Source organism: Ranitomeya imitator, chromosome 4, assembly GCF_032444005.1.
Source record: "Ranitomeya imitator isolate aRanImi1 chromosome 4, aRanImi1.pri, whole genome shotgun sequence".
NCBI classification, from domain to species: Eukaryota; Metazoa; Chordata; class Amphibia; order Anura; family Dendrobatidae; genus Ranitomeya; species Ranitomeya imitator.
This window is the reverse complement of record NC_091285.1, coordinates 269,641,208-269,665,108: the sequence shown is the minus strand read 5'-3', so window position 1 is coordinate 269,665,108 and position 23,901 is coordinate 269,641,208.

Sequence of the window (23,901 nt, the reverse complement as noted above, 5' to 3'; positions counted from 1 at the left end):
TAGGCGCAATCCACGGCTGCCTCTAGTTGTGTTTGGAGAGGATCAGGAATTGCGGTCTGCAGAGTTCCCACGTCTCAGAGCTCGTTCTATTATTTTGGGTTATTGTCAGATCACTGTGTGTGCGCTGATCGCTATGTCCATTGTGTTACTGAATTGCCTATCACAACAGTACAGGAAGCCAAAAGTACTAATGATTCTCAATAGAGGGAAAAAAGAAGTTCTGAGACCATTTTTTTTTCCTTTGCACTGTGATTTGTCTTTTTTTTCCCCTAGACATTTGGGTGCTTCAGGACACAGGTGTTACAATGGACATTAAAGGTCTGTCATGTGTAGATCAGCTCACGGCAAGAGTTCAAGATATTCAAAATTTTGTGGTTCAGAATTCTTTGTTAGAACCGAGAATTCCTATTCCAGATTTGTTTTTTGGAGATAGAACTAAATTTCTGAGTTTCAAGAATAATTGTAAACTGTTTCTGGCTTTGAAACCTCGCTCTTCTGGTGACCCAGCGCAACAGGTTAGGATCGTCATTTCTTTTTTGCGTGGCGACCCTCAGGACTGGGCATTTTCTCTTGCGTCAGGAGATCCTGCATTAAGTAATATCGATGCGTTTTTGGGATTTCCTATGCCCGCTGGTTTGAATGAGTCTATGTCTTTGGCCATTCAGATCGGTCGACGCTTGCGTGAGCGTAAATCTGTGCACCATTTGGCGGTATTACCTGAGATTAAACCTGAGCCTATGCAGTGCGATAGGACTATGACCAGAGTTGAACGGCAAGAACACAGACGTCTGAATGGGCTGTGTTTCTACTGTGGTGATTCCACTCATGCTATCTCTGATTGTCCTAAGCGCACTAAGCTGTTCTCTAGGTCTGCCGCCATTGGTACTGTACAGTCAAAATTTCTTCTGTCCGTTACCTTGATATGCTCCTTGTCGTCGTATTCTGTCATGGCGTTTGTGGATTCAGGCGCTGCCCTGAATTTGATGGACTTGGAGTATGCTAGGCGTTGTGGGTTTTTCTTGGAGCCCTTGCAGTGTCCTATTCCATTGAGAGGAATTGATGCTACACCTTTGGCCAAGAATAAGCCTCAATACTGGACCCAGCTGACCATGTGCATGGCTCCTGCACATCAGGAAGTTATTCGCTTTCTGGTGTTGCATAATCTGCATGATGTGGTCGTGTTGGGGTTGCCATGGCTACAAACCCATAATCCAGTATTGGATTGGAATTCCATGTCGGTATCCAGCTGGGGTTGTCAGGGGGTACATGGTGATGTTCCATTTTTGTCGATTTCGTCATCCACCCCTTCTGAGGTCCCAGAGTTCTTGTCTGATTATCAGGATGTATTTGAAGAGCCCAAGTCCGATGCCCTACCTCCGCATAGGGATTGTGATTGTGCTATCAATTTGATTCCTGGTAGTAAATTCCCTAAAGGTCGATTATTTAATTTATCCGTGCCCGAACACGCCGCTATGCGCAGTTATGTGAAGGAATCCCTAGAGAAGGGACATATTCGCCCATCGTCATCACCACTGGGAGCAGGGTTCTTCTTTGTAGCTAAGAAGGATGGTTCGCTGAGACCGTGTATTGATTACCGCCTTCTTAATAAGATCACTGTTAAATTTCAGTATCCCTTGCCATTGTTATCTGACTTGTTTGCTCGGATTAAGGGGGCTAGTTGGTTCACTAAGATAGATCTTCGTGGTGCGTATAATCTGGTGAGAATCAGGCAAGGCGATGAATGGAAAACTGCATTTAATACGCCCGAGGGTCATTTTGAGTATCTAGTGATGCCGTTCGGACTTGCCAATGCTCCATCAGTGTTTCAATCCTTTATGCATGACATCTTCCGTGAGTACCTGGATAAATTCCTGATTGTGTACTTGGATGACATTTTGATCTTCTCGGATGATTGGGAGTCTCATGTGAAGCAGGTCAGAACGGTTTTTCAGGTCCTGCGTGCTAATTCTTTGTTTGTGAAGGGATCAAAGTGTCTCTTTGGTGTGCAGAAGGTTTCATTTTTGGGGTTCATCTTTTCCCCTTCTACTATCGAGATGGATCCGGTTAAGGTCCAAGCCATCCATGATTGGACTCAGCCGACATCTCTGAAAAGTCTGCAAAAGTTCCTGGGCTTTGCTAATTTTTATCGTCGCTTCATCTGCAATTTTTCTAGTGTTGCCAAACCATTGACCGATTTGACCAAGAAGGGTGCTGATTTGGTCAATTGGTCTTCTGCTGCTGTGGAGGCTTTTCAGGAGTTGAAGCGTCGTTTTTCTTCTGCCCCTGTGTTGTGTCAACCAGATGTTTCTCTTCCGTTCCAGGTCGAGGTTGATGCTTCTGAGATTGGAGCAGGGGCTGTTTTGTCACAGAGAGGTCCTGGTTGCTCAGTGATGAAACCATGCGCTTTCTTTTCCAGGAAGTTTTCGCCTGCTGAGCGAAATTATGATGTGGGCAACCGAGAGTTGCTGGCCATGAAGTGGGCATTCGAGGAGTGGCGTCATTGGCTTGAAGGAGCTAAGCATCGCGTGGTGGTATTGACTGATCATAAGAACTTGACTTATCTCGAGTCTGCCAAGCGCTTGAATCCTAGACAAGCTCGTTGGTCGTTGTTTTTTGCCCGTTTTGACTTTGTGATTTCGTACCTTCCGGGCTCTAAAAATGTGAAGGCGGATGCTCTGTCTAGGAGTTTTGTGCCCGACTCTCCGGGTTTATCTGAGCCGGCGGGTATCCTCAAGGAAGGAGTAATTGTGTCTGCCATCTCCCCTGATTTGCGGCGGGTGCTGCAAAAATTTCAGGCTAATAAACCTGATCGTTGCCCAGCGGAGAAACTGTTTGTCCCTGATAGGTGGACGAATAGAGTTATCTCTGAACTTCATTGTTCGGTGTTGGCTGGTCATCCTGGAATCTTTGGTACCAGAGAGTTAGTGGCTAGATCCTTTTGGTGGCCGTCTCTGTCGCGGGATGTGCGTTCTTTTGTGCAGTCCTGTGGGATTTGTGCTCGGGCTAAGCCCTGCTGTTCTCGTGCCAGTGGGTTGCTTTTACCCTTGCCGATCCCGAAGAGGCCTTGGACACATATCTCTATGGATTTTATTTCTGACCTTCCCGTTTCTCAAAAGATGTCAGTCATTTGGGTGGTCTGTGATCGCTTTTCTAAGATGGTCCATCTGGTACCCTTGTCTAAATTGCCTTCCTCCTCTGATTTGGTGCCTTTGTTCTTCCAGCATGTGGTTCGTTTGCATGGCATTCCAGAGAATATTGTTTCTGACAGAGGTTCCCAGTTTGTTTCGAGGTTTTGGCGAGCCTTTTGTGGTAGGATGGGCATTGACTTGTCTTTTTCCTCGGCTTTCCATCCTCAGACTAATGGCCAGACCGAACGAACCAATCAGACCTTGGAAACATATCTGAGATGCTTTGTTTCTGCTGATCAGGATGACTGGGTGTCCTTTTTGCCTTTGGCTGAGTTCGCCCTTAATAATCGGGCCAGCTCGGCTACCTTGGTTTCGCCGTTTTTCTGCAATTCTGGGTTCCATCCTCGTTTCTCTTCGGGACAGGTTGAGTCTTCGGACTGTCCTGGTGTGGATACTGTGGTGGACAGGTTGCAGCAGATTTGGACTCAGGTAGTGGACAATTTGACCTTGTCCCAGGAGAAGGCTCAACTTTTCGCTAATCGCAGACGCCGTGTGGGTCCCCGACTTCGTGTTGGGGATCTGGTTTGGTTATCTTCTCGTCATATTCCTATGAAGGTTTCCTCTCCTAAGTTTAAACCTCGTTTTATTGGTCCGTATAGGATTTCTGAGGTTCTTAATCCTGTGTCTTTTCGTCTGACCCTCCCAGATTCTTTTTCCATACATAATGTATTCCATAGGTAATTGTTGCGGAGATACGTGGCACCTATGGTTCCATCTGTTGAGCCTCCTGCCCCTGTTTTGGTGGAGGGGGAATTGGAGTATATTGTGGAGAAGATTTTGGATTCTCGTGTTTCAAGACGGAAACTCCAGTATCTGGTTAAATGGAAGGGTTATGCTCAGGAAGATAATTCCTGGGTTTTTGCTTCTGATGTCCATGCTCCCGATCTTGTTCGTGCCTTTCATGTGGCTCATCCTGGTCGGCCTGGGGGCTCTGGTGAGGGTTCGGTGACCCCTCCTCAAGGGGGGGTACTGTTGTGAATTCTGTGGCAGAGCTCCCTCTTGTGGTCACAAGTGGTACTTCGGCTGATTCTCTCTGGGAGCTTCCGTTTGTGGAGGAAAGTGGTACTGCAGCTTCTGAGTTTCCTCCCTCAGGTGATCTGGTGAGCTCGTTAGCTGCTTCTCTACTTAACTCCACCTAATGCTTTGATCCATGCTTCCTGTCAATGTTCCAGTGTTGGACTTGTGTTTCTCTGGATCATTCCTGTGGCCTGCTGCTCTGCATAGCTAAGTGCTTCTTTGCTATTTGTTGCTATTTTTTCTGTCCAGCTTGTCTATTTGTTTTGCTGGAAGCTCTGGGACGCAAGGGGTGTACCTCCGTGCCGTTAGTTCGGTACGGAGGGTCTTTTTGCCCCCTTTGCGTGGTTTTCTTTAGGGTTTTGTGTAGACCGCAAAGTTATCTTTCCTATCCTCGTTCTGTCTAGAATATCGGGCCTCACTTTGCTGAATCTATTTCATCCCTACGTTTGTCTTTTCATCTTACTCACAGTCATTATATGTGGGGGGCTGCCTTTTCCTTTGGGGTATTTCTCTGAGGCAAGGTAGGCTTATTTTTCTATCTTCAGGCTAGTTAGTTTCTCAGGCTGTGCCGAGTTGCATAGGCAGAGTTAGGCGCAATCCACGGCTGCCTCTAGTTGTGTTTGGAGAGGATCAGGAATTGCGGTCTGCAGAGTTCCCACGTCTCAGAGCTCGTTCTATTATTTTGGGTTATTGTCAGATCACTGTGTGTGCTCTGATCGCTATGTCCATTGTGTTACTGAATTGCCTATCACAACAATTGTCCCAGTCTACCAGATTAAGGGCATCTCTAAGCTGGTCAAACTTTGCCTTCCTAAAGTTCAGTGTTTTTGTGACTCCCTGACAAGTTCCCCTAGTGAAAGACAGGTGATACTGTACAATATTGTGGTCGATATTTCCTAGATGCCCGACCACCTGCAGATTTGTTATTCTGTCAGGTCTATTAGATAGTATTAGGTCTAAAAGTGCTGCTCCTCTGGTTGGATTCTGCACCAATTGTGAAAGATAATTTTTCTTGGTTATTATCAGAAACCTGTTGCCTTTATGGGTTTCACAGGTTTCTGTTTCCCAGTTAATATCCGGGTAGTTAAAGTCCCCCATAACCAGGACCTCATTATGGGTTGCAGCTTCATCTATCTGCTTTAGAAGTAGACTTTCCATGGTTTCTGTTATATTTGAGGGTTTGTAACAGACCCCAATGAGAATTTTGTTACCATTTTTCCCTCCATGAATTTCGACCCATATGGACTCGACATCCTCATTCCCTTCGCTAATATCCTCCCTTAAAGTGGACTTTAGACAAGACTTTACATAGAGACAAACCCCTCCTCCTCTCCGATTTTCACGATCCTTTCTAAACAGACTGTAACCCTGTAAGTTAACTGCCCAGTCATAGCTTTCATCTAACCATGTCTCGGTTATTCCCACTATGTCAAAGTTACCTGTAGATATTTCTGCTTCTAGTTCTTCCATCTTGTTTGTCAGGCTTCTGGCGTTTGCGAGCATGCAGTTTAGAGGATTTTGTTTTGTTCCAATCTCCTCGCTGTGGATTGTTTTAGAAATGTTCTTACCTCCCTTCTGAGTATGTTTTCCTGGGTCTTCTTTGTTTGAGTCTAATGTTTTTCTTCCCGTCCCCTCTTCTTCTAGTTTAACGCCCTCCTGATGAGTGTAGCGAAGGCTACATGTATATGTAGCTGTTATAGAATAAAAATTGTCTTGATTAAAATAAAATACATATTTATATTCAAAATTTAAAGAAAAAAAGCTTGGCCTGATACAGTTCTCAAAAAAAATCTTGGTAAAAATTAGTCATATATATTGTAGCACTTGGTATGTGTGAAGTTTCATTGGATTAAAATAAAAACCAAACTTGGCCTGCTACATGTGTACAACTTGTGTTGTTTAAAAATTGACTATTTTCATAAATAACGTAGAACTTGGTTTGTATGAAATTTTGTTGGTTTGAAGTAAAAAACAAAATTGGCCTGCAACATGTGTACAAAATTGGTTGTTCAAATATTGGCCAATGACGCTACATTACCTTGACGGCACACTGAGTGAACATTGTGGAGGTCGGGGCCAAGTCTCATCCTGGCACGAGGCATGTGCTACCGACGCCGACGATTGATGGCCCTACTTCTATGAGGGTTTCCTCCAACTCCTACACCAGTTCCTGCACCCCATCCAGCTCCTCCTCATCCTCCATCTCTGATGTGCTATCTCAGAGCATGTCGTCCACATCAGTCGGAAGCTCTGCAGCGCTGCCTCAGCAAAGCAGCAATAGGTTCTGTGGAAGCTAATTTGTCTAGAGGACAAACCGCACACCATGGTAGAGTTACTTAAAAGAACAGCAGACCAGACATAGGTATTTACCTTTAAGGGTTGCCACGTCCCGGAATAGCGCACCCCGACACGTGTTTCAGAAGATTTCCTTCATCAGGGGGTCAGATGTCAGCGTGTTTTCACAGACCGTGTGTCTGTGTGCAAAACACGGAGACATGTCAGTGTTCATGGGAGCGCACGGATCACACGGACCCATTAAAGTCCGCAATGGGTGCGTGTAAACACTTACCGCACATGGATGCCATCCGTGTGCTTTTTTTTAAAGACATGGGGTTAAAATGGAAACAAATTGTTTCAATACACGTACACACGGACAGCACACGAATGATAAACACGGACACATGGATAGCACACGGATGACACACGGATGGCGTACGTGCACACACGGACAGCTCCGGGATCGTTTCTTCCGGTACCAGAAATATCTGGATGTGTGAGACTGGCCTTAGAGCTGTTGTGCTCCCCTGCTGCTAGCATCTCATTTGAGCGGGTTTTTAGTGCCGCTGGTGTGTCAACAGAAAGTGTTGATGGCTCACTCTGATAAAACTTGACAAGTTTGGATCAGCCTCAACTTTTTCACACCACCACATGACAGCAGCACATAAAGTGTTTTTAATCTTCAATATTTGAATGAGGCCTGCCCATTGTTGCCTTCAGGATGACCCTACATATAATTCTTTTCTGGCTTTGCACTGTGTGCAAAGCCTTTATGAGTGTAGGAGTCCATTAACTTCACTTTCAAAATATTTAAATGAGGCCTGCAAGTTTTTGCCTTCAAGGTTGTATGATGACCCACCTACACTTTGTTCACAATATTTGAATGAGGTACTACAATTGATATCTTCAATGGTGTATGAATAAAACTGCTTGTAATTTCCACTTAGTGCATAGCCTTTATAAGTGTAGGAGTACCACTACAGGGCAATTTGAACAGAATGTGTATGAGGCCCTCCTTTATGTCTAACACAGGGTGTATATCTCAGTCCCTCTTCCATATTTTTGGCAGTTCTTCCATCCTTCATAAAATACACTGAAATGTAATTTAAATTATTTTTTTAAATCCTTTCTAAACTTTGACTTATGTACAAGTCATTATACAGGAAAGAATCTTTTTCCAAAGAAAACCCCTTACATTTTGAGTAGAGTTTAAATGTTTTATTGTCAGTCCTTTAGGTAAAGTAAAAGTGTGGCATAATTGTTATAAGCAGCGATCTGGGGGACGAGATTCTTCCAAGGGTCTTCCCCATGCTGTTCTCCTTCCAGTCAGCACTTTTTCCATCCAGTCAACATTAACACTACCCCCCAGACCGCCTTGTAGTGTCTACTGGAAAAATACTCGGATTTACCATTGACTCCCATTATACTCCTTACTCGAAATGAGCAACAGAGTATTCGGAATTGCTCGGTTCGAGTAATGAGCATTTTAGCGCTTGCTTATCTCCAGTAGTCATGCACATGCCCTACAGTTATTTCTAATGTATCGCATAACCCCACACATGTTGCTGAAGGTTAACCAGCTTCAATTTGAAGGCAAAAATAAATCTGCTAAGTAGGAACAAAAGTTAGACAAGAACCACCAAAGGAAGCTCGGGTGGCCTGGAACTAGGACAAAAATTGGGATTTTTATTAGACATCCAAAAAAACTGTACAAGGTGACATCATGCAAGGTGTTGTATGTTTATTAAAGATGTGAAGTTACAGGTTTAAATATTCACTCCCTATGATCACAACTAATGGGTTTGCTATTTTGATTAGGCAAAGAGCCTGTTAAATTTACTACATGGCTGTGCTTTCACTGAGGTCATGTGATAGGTGCCAGACTATTACAATCTTTTCAGATATGTGAATGAAGCATACCTGTACTTGCATGCACAATTTGTAGACTAAGCATGGACTTGCCACCCTCATCCTCAACAAGTCAAACTTTCTTTTACAATCCAATAAAAAGAGCAACACATCCGCACCACTGCGCTGTTTAGACTAAGATGCCTTAAGCCATACACAGCTGCAAGCTATTAATCGCCCAGAAATAAGGAAACCCGGGTGCAGATTCCAAAAAGCCATATATACAGTCCAAAAAAATAAAAAAAATGGAACGCACTCACCGGTCCTTTTTGTTTCAATCCTTTATTGGGACATGCACAACTTCAGCAAGGGAGAATGTGAAAAGAAGACAGATGATGGCCGTTTCGCGCTGCTGCGCTTCCACGGGTCCTGGTGATGAAAGGAAGTGGAGAGGTCCCTATACCTGTACAGCCCATGGTTACCTCCCTCAATCGAATGTTACAGCGGTAGAAAAGAACCACCTCTCAGAATATACCGTATATACTCGAGTATAAGCCGAGACTTTCAGCCCTCTTTTTTGGGCTGGAAGTAACCCTATCGGCTTATATTCGAGTCACACCCAGAGGTCGGCAGGGAAGGGGAAGCGGAGCTGTCTAATAATACTCACCTGCTCCTGGCGCGGTCCCTGGACTTCCCTGGTTCCCCGGCGCCGGCAGTTTCTTCCTGTAGTGAGCGGTCACATGGTACCGCTCATTACAGTAATGAATATGGACCGGACTCCACTTCCATAGGGGTGGAGCCGCATATTCAGAAGAAGCTGCCGGCGCCGGGGAACAGACATGCAGGAACCGTGCCAGGAGCAGGTGAGTATAACTCAGTGCACGATATTCACCTGCTCCCCGTTCCACCGTCGGCGCCACTGCGTCTTCCGCATCCTCTGCAGTGACACTCAGGTCAGAAGGCGCGATGACGCGTTAGTGCGTGCCGCCCTCTGTCTGAATGTCAGTGCAGAGGACGGGGAAGACACAGGCGGTGGACCGAGGAGCAGGTGAATATAGCAATTGCCGAGGGCGTGAGGTGAGTATGTCATTTTTTATTTTTTTAATCGCACCAACAGCATATGGGGCAAATGTCTGTATGGAGCATCTTATGGGGGCATGTGCAGCATTATATGGGGCAAATATCTGTATGAAGCATCTTATGGTGCCATGTGCAGCATTATATGGGGAAAATATCTGTATGGGGCCATTGCAGCATTAGGCTGCCGTCACACTAGCAGTATTTAGTTAGTATTTTACATCAGTATCTGTAAGCCAAAACTAGGAGTGGAACAATCAGAGGAAAAGTATAATAGAAACATATGCACCACTTCTGCATTGATCACCCACTCCTGGTTTTGGCTTACAAATACGGATGTAAAATACTGACCAAATACTGCTAGTGTGACGGCAGCCCTATATGGGGCAAATATCTGTACGGAGCATCTTATGGGGCCATTTGTAGCATTACATGGGGCAAATATCTGTATGGAGCATCTTATGGGGCTATGTGCAGCATTATATGGGGCAAATATCTGTATGGGGCCATGTGCAGCATTATATGGGGCAAATATCTCTATGGAGCATCTTATGGGGCCATAATCCACATTTGTGGAGCATTATACGGGGCAAATGTGTCTATGGAGCATCTTATGGGGTCATAATCAACATTTGTGCAGCATTATATGGGGCATATTTTAATATGAAGCATCTTATGGAGCTCATCATAAACGGTATGGAGCATCTTATAAGGCCATCATGAACTGTATGGAGCCTTATATGGGGTGTATTTTGTATGGAGCATCTTAGGAGACCATCATGAACTGTATGGAGCATTATATGGGGCTCCTGATTCAATATTGATATTCAAAAACACTTAACCTACTGATGTCTCAATTAATTTTACTTTTATTGGTATCTATTTTTATTTTTGAAATTTACCAGTAGCTGCTGCATTTTCCACCCTAGGCTTATACTTGAGTCATTAAGTTTTCCCAATTTTTTGTGGCAAAATTAGGGGGGTCGGCTTATACTCGAGTATATACGGTAAGTGAACAAAACATACAAAAACCATTTAAAAAGACATTAAAACCACTGTAGCACAAAACAATCTGGATACAATATCAATCTTTTTATTAAGACCTACTGGTCCTGTTGCGCATGTGCGCAAAATCCTTCTGGCTTCTCTCCTCAAAAGTTCGCGATTTTATTTCTTGTAGGACCACGCATATTGTCTGTGATTTTTTGCCCGTGCAGCTTTTTTTTTTTTTTTACATAGGCAAAACCATTCGTCCCCTTTTTGTGAGAGTGAGGGAACATTTTAATTCTATTCGGTCAGGAAAACGAGTTCCTCGTCTTATGAATCATGAGAGGCAGTGTCATGAGGGTAATTTAAAAACACTCCTTTTTGCTGGTCTAGAAAAGGTGAGCTTACCGCAACAAGGTGGTGATCTGCACAGGCTTCTTTTGAGGAGAGAAGCCAGATGGATTTTGCGCACATGCGCAAAAGGACCAATAGGTCTTAACGAAAAGATCGATGTCGGTTTTCTTGTAAATATTCCATCTGATAACTTATTGTATCCAGATTTTTTTGTTTTGTGCTGCAGTGGTTTTAATGTCTTTTGTATGTTTTGTTCACTTATATTCCTGAGAGGCGGTTCTTTTCGAACGCTGTGACGTTCGACTGTGGGAGGTAACCATGGGCCGTACAGGTATAATGACCTCTCCACTTCCTTTCATCATCAGGACCCGTGGAAGTGCGGTAGCGCGGAACGGCTGTGGCCGGCTTCTTTTCATATTGTCCCTTGCTTAAGTTGTGCATGTCCCAATAAAGGATTGAAATAAAAAGGACTGGTGAGTGCGTTCCATTTTTTCTTTTTTTAGACTGTATATGTGGCTTTTTGGAATCTGCACCCGGGTTTCCTTATTTCTGGGCAATTAATAGCTTGCAGCTGTGTATGGCTTAGGCATCTTAGTCTAAACAACGCAGTGGTGCGGATGTGTTGTTCTTTTTATTGGATTGTTTCTGGACTGTTTTCTATATCGGGCACACTGCTATTGACTATTTTTTGCCTTCCCCTCTCACATTGGTGATAATTATTCACCAGCTGCGGACTCTGATTATGGAGTCTGAAGCTTTGCCCTTATCCCGTGGACTGCTAGCAGGGCGGGAGAATGTGGATTCGTATTTTTCAGAATGTGAATTACATGATGATTTTTTCTTTGAGCACTAAAACTTTGGAATACAAATTGTTCAATGTTGCAGAAAGAGAACAGTCAACCTTTTCTGGTCAACCTTTTCTGGACCAATAACTCATTGAAATCATACATGGATTGCGGGAGAGTACCGCGTGGACTGAGAGTCTTGAAGGAAATGTACCAGTTCAAGGAGAATAAACAATTTGTCATGGACTGGAAAAAAATCTTATTAAAATGTTCACAAGATTTACTCCAACTGGTACTCCCAACAGAATATGATTAATTATGAAGCAACCAAATTAGAATTAAACAAAACAAAAGATGAATTAAAATCAAGACTATCAGAAAGTCAATGGTCAGCAGTGGACAAGAAATTGGATAGCAGGTTGGTGATCCTTCAATCTGATATAAAGTAAAGAAAACGTGATAAGTTCATCCATGATAAATGTGACTTTTTAACAGGCAAAATATTCTGGTGGAATAAAAATAGCCAGACAAGGGAAATCGTAGATATTTGAGGAGGAATCATAGAAATAAGAACTCCATGAGGAAAAGTAAAAGGGATTACCTAACCACGGGTTCAGATTCCAGCGCCAACAATGAGGGTATCACCTCAGCCGGTCCATCTACTCCTTTTCATTCATCTGGGCAGGCGGCAACCCCTTTAGACGCAGGGGGTAGTAGAAATGGCATCAGGCAACCACCGAAAAAGGAAACAGGTTTCTTGGAGACCAATTCCATAGTAGATGCATCATCGATAACAGTCATTAATTTGACTGACCATACCCTCAGTGCGGCACATTATTCTGTTTTGTCCAAAGGCCTGAACTAGTGTTTACCTGAAAATTTTGAGTTAGTTGACTTTAAAATTGATCTTTATAAAGCGGTAAGAAAAATACACTTATACAAATGTGTCTTCTAAACAATCTGAGACATTGAAGTGTCCGGGAGAAGTCCTGTGTAAGGTGGGCCCTTTGGGCTTCATGGTAAACGAGGACCCTGCATTGGATATACAGGATGATGTTCGTCTATTACCGAGTCTTACCGAACCGTCCGTTATTTCCACTAGTAACATCACCACATCCATTGCACCATTCACAGGAGGGGTAAAATCCACTTTCATGTCACCAATCTCTCCAGGTAACCCTATAGATATTTTTGAATCACAAGTTAATAAGGATATAGAGGCGCTAATTTATTGTAAATCTCACAATTTAGACTCCATGGAGTTACTAGCCTTAAAGGAAATGCACGGGTAGTCCTATACCATTGTTCAGGCCACAGACAAGAGCGGTAATACCGTTTTATTGTCTAGGGAACACTATACATCAGAGGCTCACAGACAACTTTTCGACAATAATACTTATGAGAAATTAAGAGTAGACCCCACGTTAAAATTCAAAAATGAGTTACGATCATTTCTCAGGGGACAAGTAGAAAGGGGGATTTTATCAAAAAAACAAGCTGAGAAATTATTACCTGAATTTCCCATGAAAACCTTACTGGTATCATATACCAAAAGTACATAAATCATTGACCAGACCACCAGGACGTCCTATTGTGTCAGGGATAGGATCCCTCACGGAACCCCTCTCTCGTTATCTAGATTGGTTGTTACACCCGCTATTGCAGGACATTCCGTCATATGTGAAGGATACAGAAGTTTTTTACGGGCCCTAAAGTGTTTTGTATGGCAAGGTTTTTTTCTTACCTCTATTGACGTAGAGAGTTTGTACACCAGGATTCCACACGACATCGGGGTTGTAGCAGTTAGGGAGATCCTAAAGAATGCATCCACGAACATGGATACGATAGGGTTTATTTGTGATGGCCTGACTTTCATTTTAAAACATAACGCACTTAAAAGGGAACCTGTCACCCCCAAAATCGAAGGTGAGCTAAGCCCACCGGCATCAGGGGCTTATCTACAGCATTACAGAATGCTGTAGATAAGCCCCCGATGTCACCTGAAAGATGAGAAAAAGAGGTTAGATTATACTCACCCAGAGGCGTTCCCATCCGATGGGTGTCGTGGTCCGATCAAGCACCTCCCATCTTTTTGCGATGACGTCCTCTTCTTGTCTTCACACTGTGGCTCCGGCGCAGGCGTACTTTGTCTGCCCTGTTGAGGGCAGAGCAAAGTACTGCAGTGTCGGGAAAGGTCAGAGAGACCCGGCGCCTGTGCACTGCAGTAATTCGCTCTGCCCTCAACAGGTCTAACAAAGTACGCCTGCGCCGGAGACGCAGCATGAAGACAAGAGAATGTCATCGTAAGAAGATGGGAGGCCCCGGATCGGACCACGACACCCATTGGATCAGACGGCAGCGGGAACGCCCCTGGGTGAGTATAATCTAACCTCTTTTTCTCATCTTTCAAGTGACATCGGGGGCTTATCTACAGCATTACAGAATGCTGTAGATAAGCCCCTGATGCAGGTGGGCTTAGCTCACCTTCGATTTTGGGGGTGACAGTTTCCCTTTAAGTTTGATACCACATGATATGTACAAACAGAAGTGACTGCCATGGGTACACCTGTAGCTTGTACCCTGGCTAATTTGTTCCTGGCTGTTTTTGAAGAGAAATTAATTTATTCCATCAACGACCCTTTTCTGAAACATATCAAACTTTTTATTAGGTACGTGGACAACATCTTCATGGTGTGGGATGGCACCTGGGAGGCATTCATGGCGTTTGAGGATCACCTGGGGCTGTCCAATACCATGAACATGAAGTTCACTTCCCAATTCGGGGGTTTGGAGCTAGAATTCTTGGATGTCAAATTGAAGGTGGGAGAGGACGGGATCTATACTGAGGTGTTTCGCAAGCCATCCTCTTCTAATTCCTTATCTACTATATAATTGTCTAAGAGTCACTTCCGTCTGTCTGTCTGTCCTTCTGTCACGGTTATTCATTTGCTGATTGGTCTCGGCAGCTGCCTGTCATGGCTGCCGCAACCAATCAGTGACGGGCACAGTCCGGTAGAAAATGGCCGCTCCTTACTCCCCGCAGTCAGTGCCTGTCGCCCGCATACTCCCCTCCAGTCACCGCTAACACAGGGTTAATGCCGGCGGTAACGGACCGCGTTATGCCACGGGTAATGCACTCCGTTACCGCTGCTATTAACCCTGTGTGTCCCCAACTTTTTACTATTGATGCTGCATATGCAGCATCAATAGTAAAACCATCTAATATTAAAAATAATAATAAAAAAAACAACCTTATTCTCACCTTTCGCCATCGCATCCTCTCCTCGGCACTGCAAGCGGCAGGTTCCGCTTCCAAAGATGCTATGGAAGAAGGACCTTCCATGACGTCACGGTCATGTGACCGCGACGTCATGGAAGGTCCTGCGCTCATACCAATCCTGGGACCGGACACCGCACTACAACGGGCTCTTAGGATGGCGAGCATGTTTCTTTTTTATTTTTTAACCTGTTACATACGTGACTGGGCAATATACTACCTGGCTGGGCAATATACTACGTGTCTGTGCTGTATACTATGTGACTGGGCAATATACTACGTCGCTGTGCAATATACTACGTGGCTCTGTGCTGTATATTACGTGGCTGTGCAATATACTACGTGACTAGGCAATATACTATGTGGCTGGGCAATATACTACGTCGCTATGCAATATACTACGTCTGTGCAATATACTACATGGCTGGGCAATATACTACGTGGCTCTGTGCTGTATATTACGTGACTGGGCAATATACTATGTGACGGCAATATTCTACGTGGCTGGGCAATATACTACGTGACTGGGCAATATAGTACGTGGCTGGCCAATATACTACATGACTGGGCAATATACTACGAGGACATGCATATTCTAGAATACCCGATGCGTTAGAATCGGGCCACCATCTAGTTACACTATAATAGTGCCCATCCTCACTATACAAAACATGCCCTTCCATACAGTCAGTTCTTGAGGGTGAAAAGGATAAATAGCAGCTCCAGCGGATTTAAAAGGCAGTCGTAGGAACTGTACAGATTTGAGAACCGTGGCTATCCCCGTCCGTTACTTGATGCTGCTTTAGAAAGGGCTGAAAATAAAGGTGAAGAGGCTCCCCGTATGGGTGTAGTTAATGGAGCAAATAAGGATAAAAAATTTGTGTTCATTTAACAGGCAATATGATCATGATTGGCCCTGTGCACCATCAAGTTCGCGATTTTATTTCTTGTAGGACTACACATGTTGTCTGTGATTTTTTGCCCATGCGGCTTTTTTTACATAGGCAAAACCATTAGTCCCCTTTATGTGAGCGTGAGGGAACATTTTAATTCTATTCGGTCAGGAAAAAAGAGTTCCTTGTCTTATTAATCATGTGAGGCAGTGTCATGAGGGTAATGTAAAAACACTCCTTTTCGCTGGTCTAGAAAAGGTGCTTACCGCAACAAGGTGCACAGGCTTCTTTTGAGGCGAGAAGCCAGATGGATTTAGCGCACATGATAGGTCTTTACGAAAAGATCGATGTCGGTTTTCTTGTAAATATTCCATCTGATAACTTATTGTATCCAGATTATGTTTTGTGCTACAGTGGTTTTAATGTCTTTTTAAATTTTTTGTGTGTGTTTTGTTCACTTATATTCTGAGAGGCGGTTCTTTTCTACCGCTGTGATGTTCGACACTGGGAGGTAACCATGAGCCATACAGGTATAGGGACCTCTCCACTTCCTTTCGTCATCTGAACCCGTGGAAACGTGGCTTTCACATTCTCCCTTGCTGAAGTTGTGAATGTCCCAATAAGGGATTGAAACAAAAAGGACCGGTGAGTGCGTTCCATTTTTTTATTTTTTCAAGTTTTTAGTGCATGTGCCAGTTTATTGTGTCTGGGAACTATCCCGTTTCTCATGCTCTGTAACATATAATCCATTCTGTCTAAGTGGGAAGGTCCTCTTTATCAGCACTATACGCGCTGGAATTATCCCTCACTTTTCAGCACACATCGCAACCAGTATTGCCAAAATGCTTTCCTAGCTTGAACTTAATTCCTCACTAATCAGCGCAATTCAGTTTGAGTTTATTAGACCCCTGAATTGTTAGCAAAAATTAAAGGATGAAAGCTGCTCAAAAAGTTTGCTTTCACAAAGAAAATATGGCAAACTTTTATAGAAATGTCCTAATCTTAGTCACTGCTGGGATGAAATAAAGATACCGTAATTGAGAATAATTAAAACACGAAGATTGATTACTGGAAATGTGTTTTTTCGGAACCCATGACATCCCCAACGAGAGCGGGAAGCCGCCCATCAAGGACAGGAAACCTTCAAGATAAAAAGGGCAGCACCCTTTACTGTCATCCATGGCAGAACCAACGAAAGAATTACAGGGAATAATTAAATTTTCTTAGGGAGGGACCACAGCTTGTAGAACGCTTCTTTAAAATGCGATGTCAGAAGAGGAAGATAAATCCAGCCTATAGTGTTTAGAAAAGGTAGGACAGGAGAACGTTGCGCCTTACAGATCTGTTTAATGGAGACATCCGACCTCTCCGCACAGGATGCAGCAATAGTCCTTGTAGAGTGGGCCCTTCAGACCGTCAGGAACAGCCCTACCTGCACGCACATAGGCTATTTTAAAGGCCTGGAAAAGAGAAAAGAATTCCAGTTCAACGAGGCAGTGAAAAGTAAAAACTAAATACTTTATTCACTTCATATGAGAAGCAGAGGATAAAACATCAGCACAATATAGGTAAAAAAAACACTATCTACGCGTTTCAGGTGATGCAGCACCCTTAATCATGAGTAGTCCGGCACTCTCTTTCCTGCTTAATATCATGATTAAGGGTGCTGCGTCACCTGAAACACGTAGATAGTGTTTTTTTTACCTATATTGTGCTGATTCCTGGTTCCTCACGCCTTGACACAGCGTTTCCGTGCTCCGAGCCTCCTGTGACTGCTACTGTGGTGAGCTGGATTTTTTTTTTTTTCTTTCGTTACTATTTTAATGGCCTCCCTGATCCATCTTGTCAAAGTTCCCTTTGACACTTTAGGGTATGTGCACACTCATTGCAGATTTTCCTGCGGATCCGCAGTGGATTGGACGCTGCAGATTCGCAGCAGTTTTCCATCCGGTTTACAGTACCATGTAAACCTATGGAAAACAAAACCCGCAGTGCACATGCTGTGGAAATTACAGCGCGGAAACCTGCTGAGGATCCAGGAACTGGAGGAAATACTTTCGCAGGCCGGGAGAAAGACAGAGAGCCTCCCTCCCACCTGGGGAGCCATGTCATTTTGTGTTTCCTGTTCTCCTGGGAGGGACTGCCAAAGAGGAATCCCTTACTCCTTCTGGTCCAGTCGTCCCATTGGTCCTGGTCCCGGAATGCTTTTTTACGGTTGTACTGCTTCTTCCGAAAGGACCACTTGAATGAAGGGAAGGGAGCTCTTGGAAACCCTTATTATTCCGTGCCTTTTTCAGGATATCATCCAGGGCAAGCCCAAATAAGAATTCGCTCTCACAGGGGAGAGAGCATAGTTTAACTTTTGCTTGCATGTCACCTGGCCAAAATTTCAACAAGACATGCTCTGCGACTCATGTTGGATAAGGCCGCCGACCTAACAGCCAAACTTGATAAGTCAGCTGAAGCATCTGAAAGAAAGGCAGCTGCTGCATTCTTAACTGGGAGTGAGACTAGGATGGCCTCCTTTGGCACTTTACAACTTAGTTAGTCCTCAAGATTATTTAACCAAATCATTAGAGACCTGGCTGTATATGTTGCAGCTACAATCGGCTTCAGGGCTCCTGCTGGAGACTCCCATGTCCTTTTAAGGAAGTTATGTTTTCCTGTCTAGGGGTCTTTTAATGATCCCAGATCTTTAAAGGGCAATAAAATTCTCGAACCCTTCAAAATGGCTACATCCAGCTTAGGAGCCTTGTCCCAGGATGTAGCAGCCTCCTTCTCAAAGGGGTACTTCCTTTTAAAGGATGATGGGAAGGGACTTCTTTTCTCTGGCCTTCTCCATTCTCTATTAATAAAGTCCTGCACTCTCATTTATGGGGAAGGTGTTTCACTTTCTGCTTAAGGCCATGTTCTAGCCAATCACTGCCCAGAGAGGGCATAATCTCTAAGGTTGAATTTAGCTGTATATTTCCTAGGGACCTCCTGTCCCCACCCCATCAAGACAGAAGAAAAAAGGGCTCTCATTAACATACGGTAATTGTCACGTGCAGAGACTTGGGGTTGCACCTGCAAGGGTTAATTATCTCTTCTCACTCAGTCCAGCATTCAACCTCTGCCCTATGCTGTAATTGCAGCATAAGTCACACCCCGCTTCATACACGCTGCCACCACTCACTGAACACACAGGCGATGAGCCCCGGAAATACTACTACTGTATGCCAATCAATAGGAGCACACACTCTTAAGGCTATGGATTCTTTACAGCATACAAGGTTCAAACTTATTAAAGTTTTAAGCTTTAATAGAAAAGGTACAGTGCTTACCATAACAGGATATAAAAATCTGGAAATAAAAAGTGACATTCAAATATGCAAAACAGTTATACAAATAAAGGGGGAAAACTTAGAAATATCTACACTTTGTAGTCCGGCACTCTCTTTCCTGCTTAAGGTACCGTCACACTAGACGATATCGCTAGCGATCCGTGACGTTGCAGCGTCCTCGCTAGCGATATCGTCCAGTGTGACAGGCAGCAGCGATCAGGCCCCTGCTGTGCTGTCGCTGGTCAGGGAAGAAAGTCCAGAACTTTGTTTCGTCGCTGGACTCCCCGTAGACATCGCTGAATCGGCGTGTGTGCACCGATTCAGCGATGTCTTTGCTGGTAACCAGGGTAAACATCGGGTTACTAAGCGCAGGGCCGTGCTTAGTAACCCGATGTTTACCCTGGTTACCATCGTTAAAGTAAAAAAAACAACCGCTACATACTTACCTACCGCTGTCTGTCCTTGGCGCTCTGCTTCTCTGGTCTGGCTGTGAGCACAGCGGCCGGAAAGCAGAGCGGTGACATCACCGCTCTGCTTTCCGGCTGCCCGGCGCTCACAGCCAGACCAGAGAAGCAGAGCGCCTAGGACAGACAGCGGTAGGTAAGTATGTAGCGTTTGTTTTTTTACTTTTAGGATGGTAACCAGGGTAAATATTGGGTTACTAAGCGCGGCCCTGCGCTTAGTAACCCAATGTTTACCCTGGTTACCGGGGACCTCGGGATCGTTGGTCGCTGGAGAGCTGTCTGTGTGACAGCTCTCCAGCGACCAAACAGCGACGCTGCAGCGATCCGGATCGTTGTCGGTATCGCTGCAGCGTCGCTTAGTGTGACGGTACCTTAAGGTAGAGAATTGGGTGCTCCTCACCTTGCTGGTTTAGCATCTCCTCTACCTGTTCTCTCATGTGTGCCTTCACCTCTGCTGACACCCGGTATGCAGACTGTCTTACTTGGGGATTAGTACCAGTGTCAACATGGTGAGTTGCTAAGAGTCCTCCCAGGCTTCCCTGTGAAAGCTTCTGTGACCTCACGGAGCACCCACATCAGCTCAGACCTCTGTGGGATAGCTCAGGGTTAAACTCTGCTGACTCCAGGGACTCCATATACTGGGTCCCAGCCCCCACATCTAGTAACAGATCAGCCTCCCCCTCTTCAGGCATGCTACAGACAGGCAAGACACAGATCTCCCTGTCATGAGCCTTCAACATATTTACATGGAACAGTTTGACGCTATGCATGTTTATCTAGCGTCACCACATAGTTAACATCATTTAGCCGCTTGTGTACAGAGTATGGACCCTCCCATGCCACCTGTAATTTATTCTGTGACATAGGGACCAACACCCAAATATGCAAAAGTTATAAAAATGAAGGGAGAACAGTTAGAAATATCTAAACTTTGCAGTCCGACATTCTGCTGAAGGAAAGGGGGGGGGGGGGGGTGAATATGGAGTGGCTCACATAAGCTAGGCTGCCCCTCAAACTGTGAACCTGTTTTTATGTGTAAAGGCCTAATTTATAGAGTCAACCCAGGGGTCATAGTAACATAGTAACATAGTTAGTAAGGCCGAAAAAAGACATTTGTCCATCCAGTTCAGCCTATATTCCATCATAATAAATCCCCAGATCTAAGTCCTTCTAGACGTCAGATTTCTAGACCAGCCTCTCAGGTTAATATTCTAATCCTGGGTTTGTGACTGGATCCTGGCTATTTTACCAGTGAATACTTTATTTTTCTTTGAACCTATTTGTGTGACCTTTCTCAAAGTAAATAGTGTCATATTGCAACTGGCATATCTGTTCAAAAGAGTCAGGTGTGAAATGTTTCCACTCGGTGTTCAGGCAATCCCCCTGGGGCGATTGGAGACCAGGAGACTGCCTGCTCAGAATAACATAGGTCATGACCTTTGTGAGAGGTGCAGTCTAAGGACAGATGTCAATTTACTGCTGGTCATACATCTACATATTTCACTACAATAATGGATTTTCATGAGGATCACTCACAGCTAAGGAGATAATAAGGGTATCGGATCAGGAAGCATGATCACATCTGACGAATCTCTGGAGACTGCGGATTCATCCACTCTGCTGGAGCCGTGCCCATCTGGAATTTTCAACTTCTTGCACATCCTTAAAGTGGCCCCCACTGCTACTGCCCCATCAATTTGTACATGGATGCTGGTGTGCCTGCTTCTTCCTCTGGGGCTGACTCAAATGCCGTGGACGATTCTTCTCAAATTGCTGCTGAGCAAAGCCTGACCGGTCCACGCCTACATACGTATGGGGATCAGCCGGTCAGCGTGTTCCACGTTGCTTCCGGTCCCACATCCAGAACTAGGGATCATGTGTTGCCAATGCGCGTCAACTTCCGGGATCGCTCCTTGCACATGAGCAAAATCGGGACGCCCGGCCACCATAAGGATATGGTGTCACCACTCACACTTGCTTGTGGAACAGGCCCCCCTGGGCCCACTGCAGCGCTTCCAGCCCACCACCACACACCGGCCGCAGCAGAAACTATGTCCTGCCAGGAACCGACCAGCCCAGGTCTGGGAATAATAAATAAAATTAATAATCTTTATTTTTATATAGTGCTAACATATTCCGCAGCGCTTTACAGTTTGCACACATTGTCATTGCTGTCCCTGATGGGGCTTCACAATCTAAATTCCTTATCAGTATGTCTTTGGAATGTGGGAGGAAACCGGAGTACCCGGAGGAAACCCACGCAAACAAGGGGAGAACATACAAACTCTTTGCAGATGTTGTCTTTGGTGGGATTTGAACCCAGGACTCCAGCGCTGCAAGGCTGCAGTGCTATCCACTGAGCCACTTTTCAACAAGGCTCCCCCATCAACTACTGGAAACCAACTGATGTGGAGAGGTACCACCCAATTATCTTGAAGGTTTTTTGTCCTTGAAGGGCGTATTCCCTCTCTTGTTGGTGATGTCATGAGTGACAGAAAATAGTGATCTCTAAGGATGTGATCTTAAATTGCTCTTTAGGTTGGAAATGTACAGAGACTAAAAAACTTTTACTAAGTTACTTTTTACAGCATGGGTATCAACCATTGATTGGAAGGTGCCTCCTACAGTTAAACCATGGATAACTGATGTACAAAGTTAGAAAATAAGAAAAATTCTTGTTTAACAGTAAAATACAGCTAGAGAGATGGAGAGGTGTGGAGTGGATTTTATAGGGTTGACAATGCCTAGAAGAGAGGGAGAGAATAACACTTGTTTTTTCCATTGGGTAAAACATGCATAAGTTGTTTGGTTTATATTGATATACTGTAAAGTAAAGGAAAATGGAGAAAAAAAAATCCCCGCCACTAAATTTAGTCTGTAAGTAGTTGACAGACAGAAGACATGGAGCCATGAAACCTGCCCCTACTTCCTATCTCAACGTCTCTGCTGCTACAAAGGATGACACTTGACAACAGGCAGTGAACAGCAAGTTAATGGCTTGCACGTTCGAGTGATTTTGAGAGGGTAGGACTTTGACAAAATTTTTGGGAATAAATCCCTACAAAATACAAATGTCCCAGAGGATTCTAGTGAAGTTTGAAATCTCTATCATATTTTGTTTATTGGATTTATATATAGTTTATATAGTTTTTCTGGTTCGCCATGTCTTTCCTCATGTGCAGGCATTGCAGGACCTTAGGTTACGTTCACTGATAAGGTGACAGTTATTTAGCTACTTGCTAGTGGTCGTAACCATAGATACATAAGGTCCTGGAATTCCTGCCTGCACATGAGGAAAGACATAGTGAATCAGAAAATCTATATTACATTTCTAATTGGAGGTATTTGCTATTACTACTATTACTGGGATAGGATCTTGGAAATGGGAATAACCCTTTATCACTGTAAAGATACACTATTATAAACATTATGCAAAACTGTAGCCACATTGACAATGGCGCCAGCATGACATTTAAACGAGGAAGAGGATAAATACACCAGAAAGGCAGTGGCTCAGCCGAAGACCCTACGTACAATCCTACACCACAGGCTTGACCAGATGTACGAAGATTAGGAAACCGAAACTTCTAATGATGATTTAGCAAAAACCGGGCTGCAGATTTCTTCACTGAAGGTATCATCAGTATGACAGCGCCAATATGCCCCTTAATTTAGTTTAACATGGATAATCCTGATGACAGGTTCTCTTTAACCCCTTCATGACCCAGCCTATTTTGACCTTAAAGACCTTGCCGTTTTTTGCAATTCTGACCAGTGTCCCTTCATGAGGTAATAACTCAGGAACGCTTCAATGGATCCTAGCGGTTCTGAGATTGTTTTTTCGTGACATATTGGGCTTCATGTTAGTGGTAAATTTAGGTCAATAAATTCTGTGTTTATTTGTGATAAAAACGGAAATTTGGCGAAAATTTTGAAAATTTCGCAATTTTCACATTTTGAATTTTTATTCTGTTAAACCAGAGAGTTATGTGACACAAAATAGTTAATAAATAACATTTCCCACACGTCTACTTTACATCAGCACAATTTTGGAAACAAAATTTTTTTTTGCTAGGAAGTTATAAGGGTTAAAATTTGACCAGCGATTTCTCATTTTTACAACGAAATTTACAAAACCATTTTTTTTAGGGACCACCTCACATTTGAAGTCAGTTTGAGGGGTCTATATGGCTGAAAATACCCAAAAGTGACACCATTCTAAAAACTGCACCCCTCAAGGTGCACAAAACCACATTCAAGAAGTTTATTAACCCTTCAGGTGCTTCACAGCAGCAGAAGCAACATGGAAGGAAAAAATGAACATTTAACTTTTTAGTCACAAAAATGATTTTTCAGCAACAATTTTTTTATTTTCCCAATGGTAAAAGGAGAAACTGAACCACGTACGTTG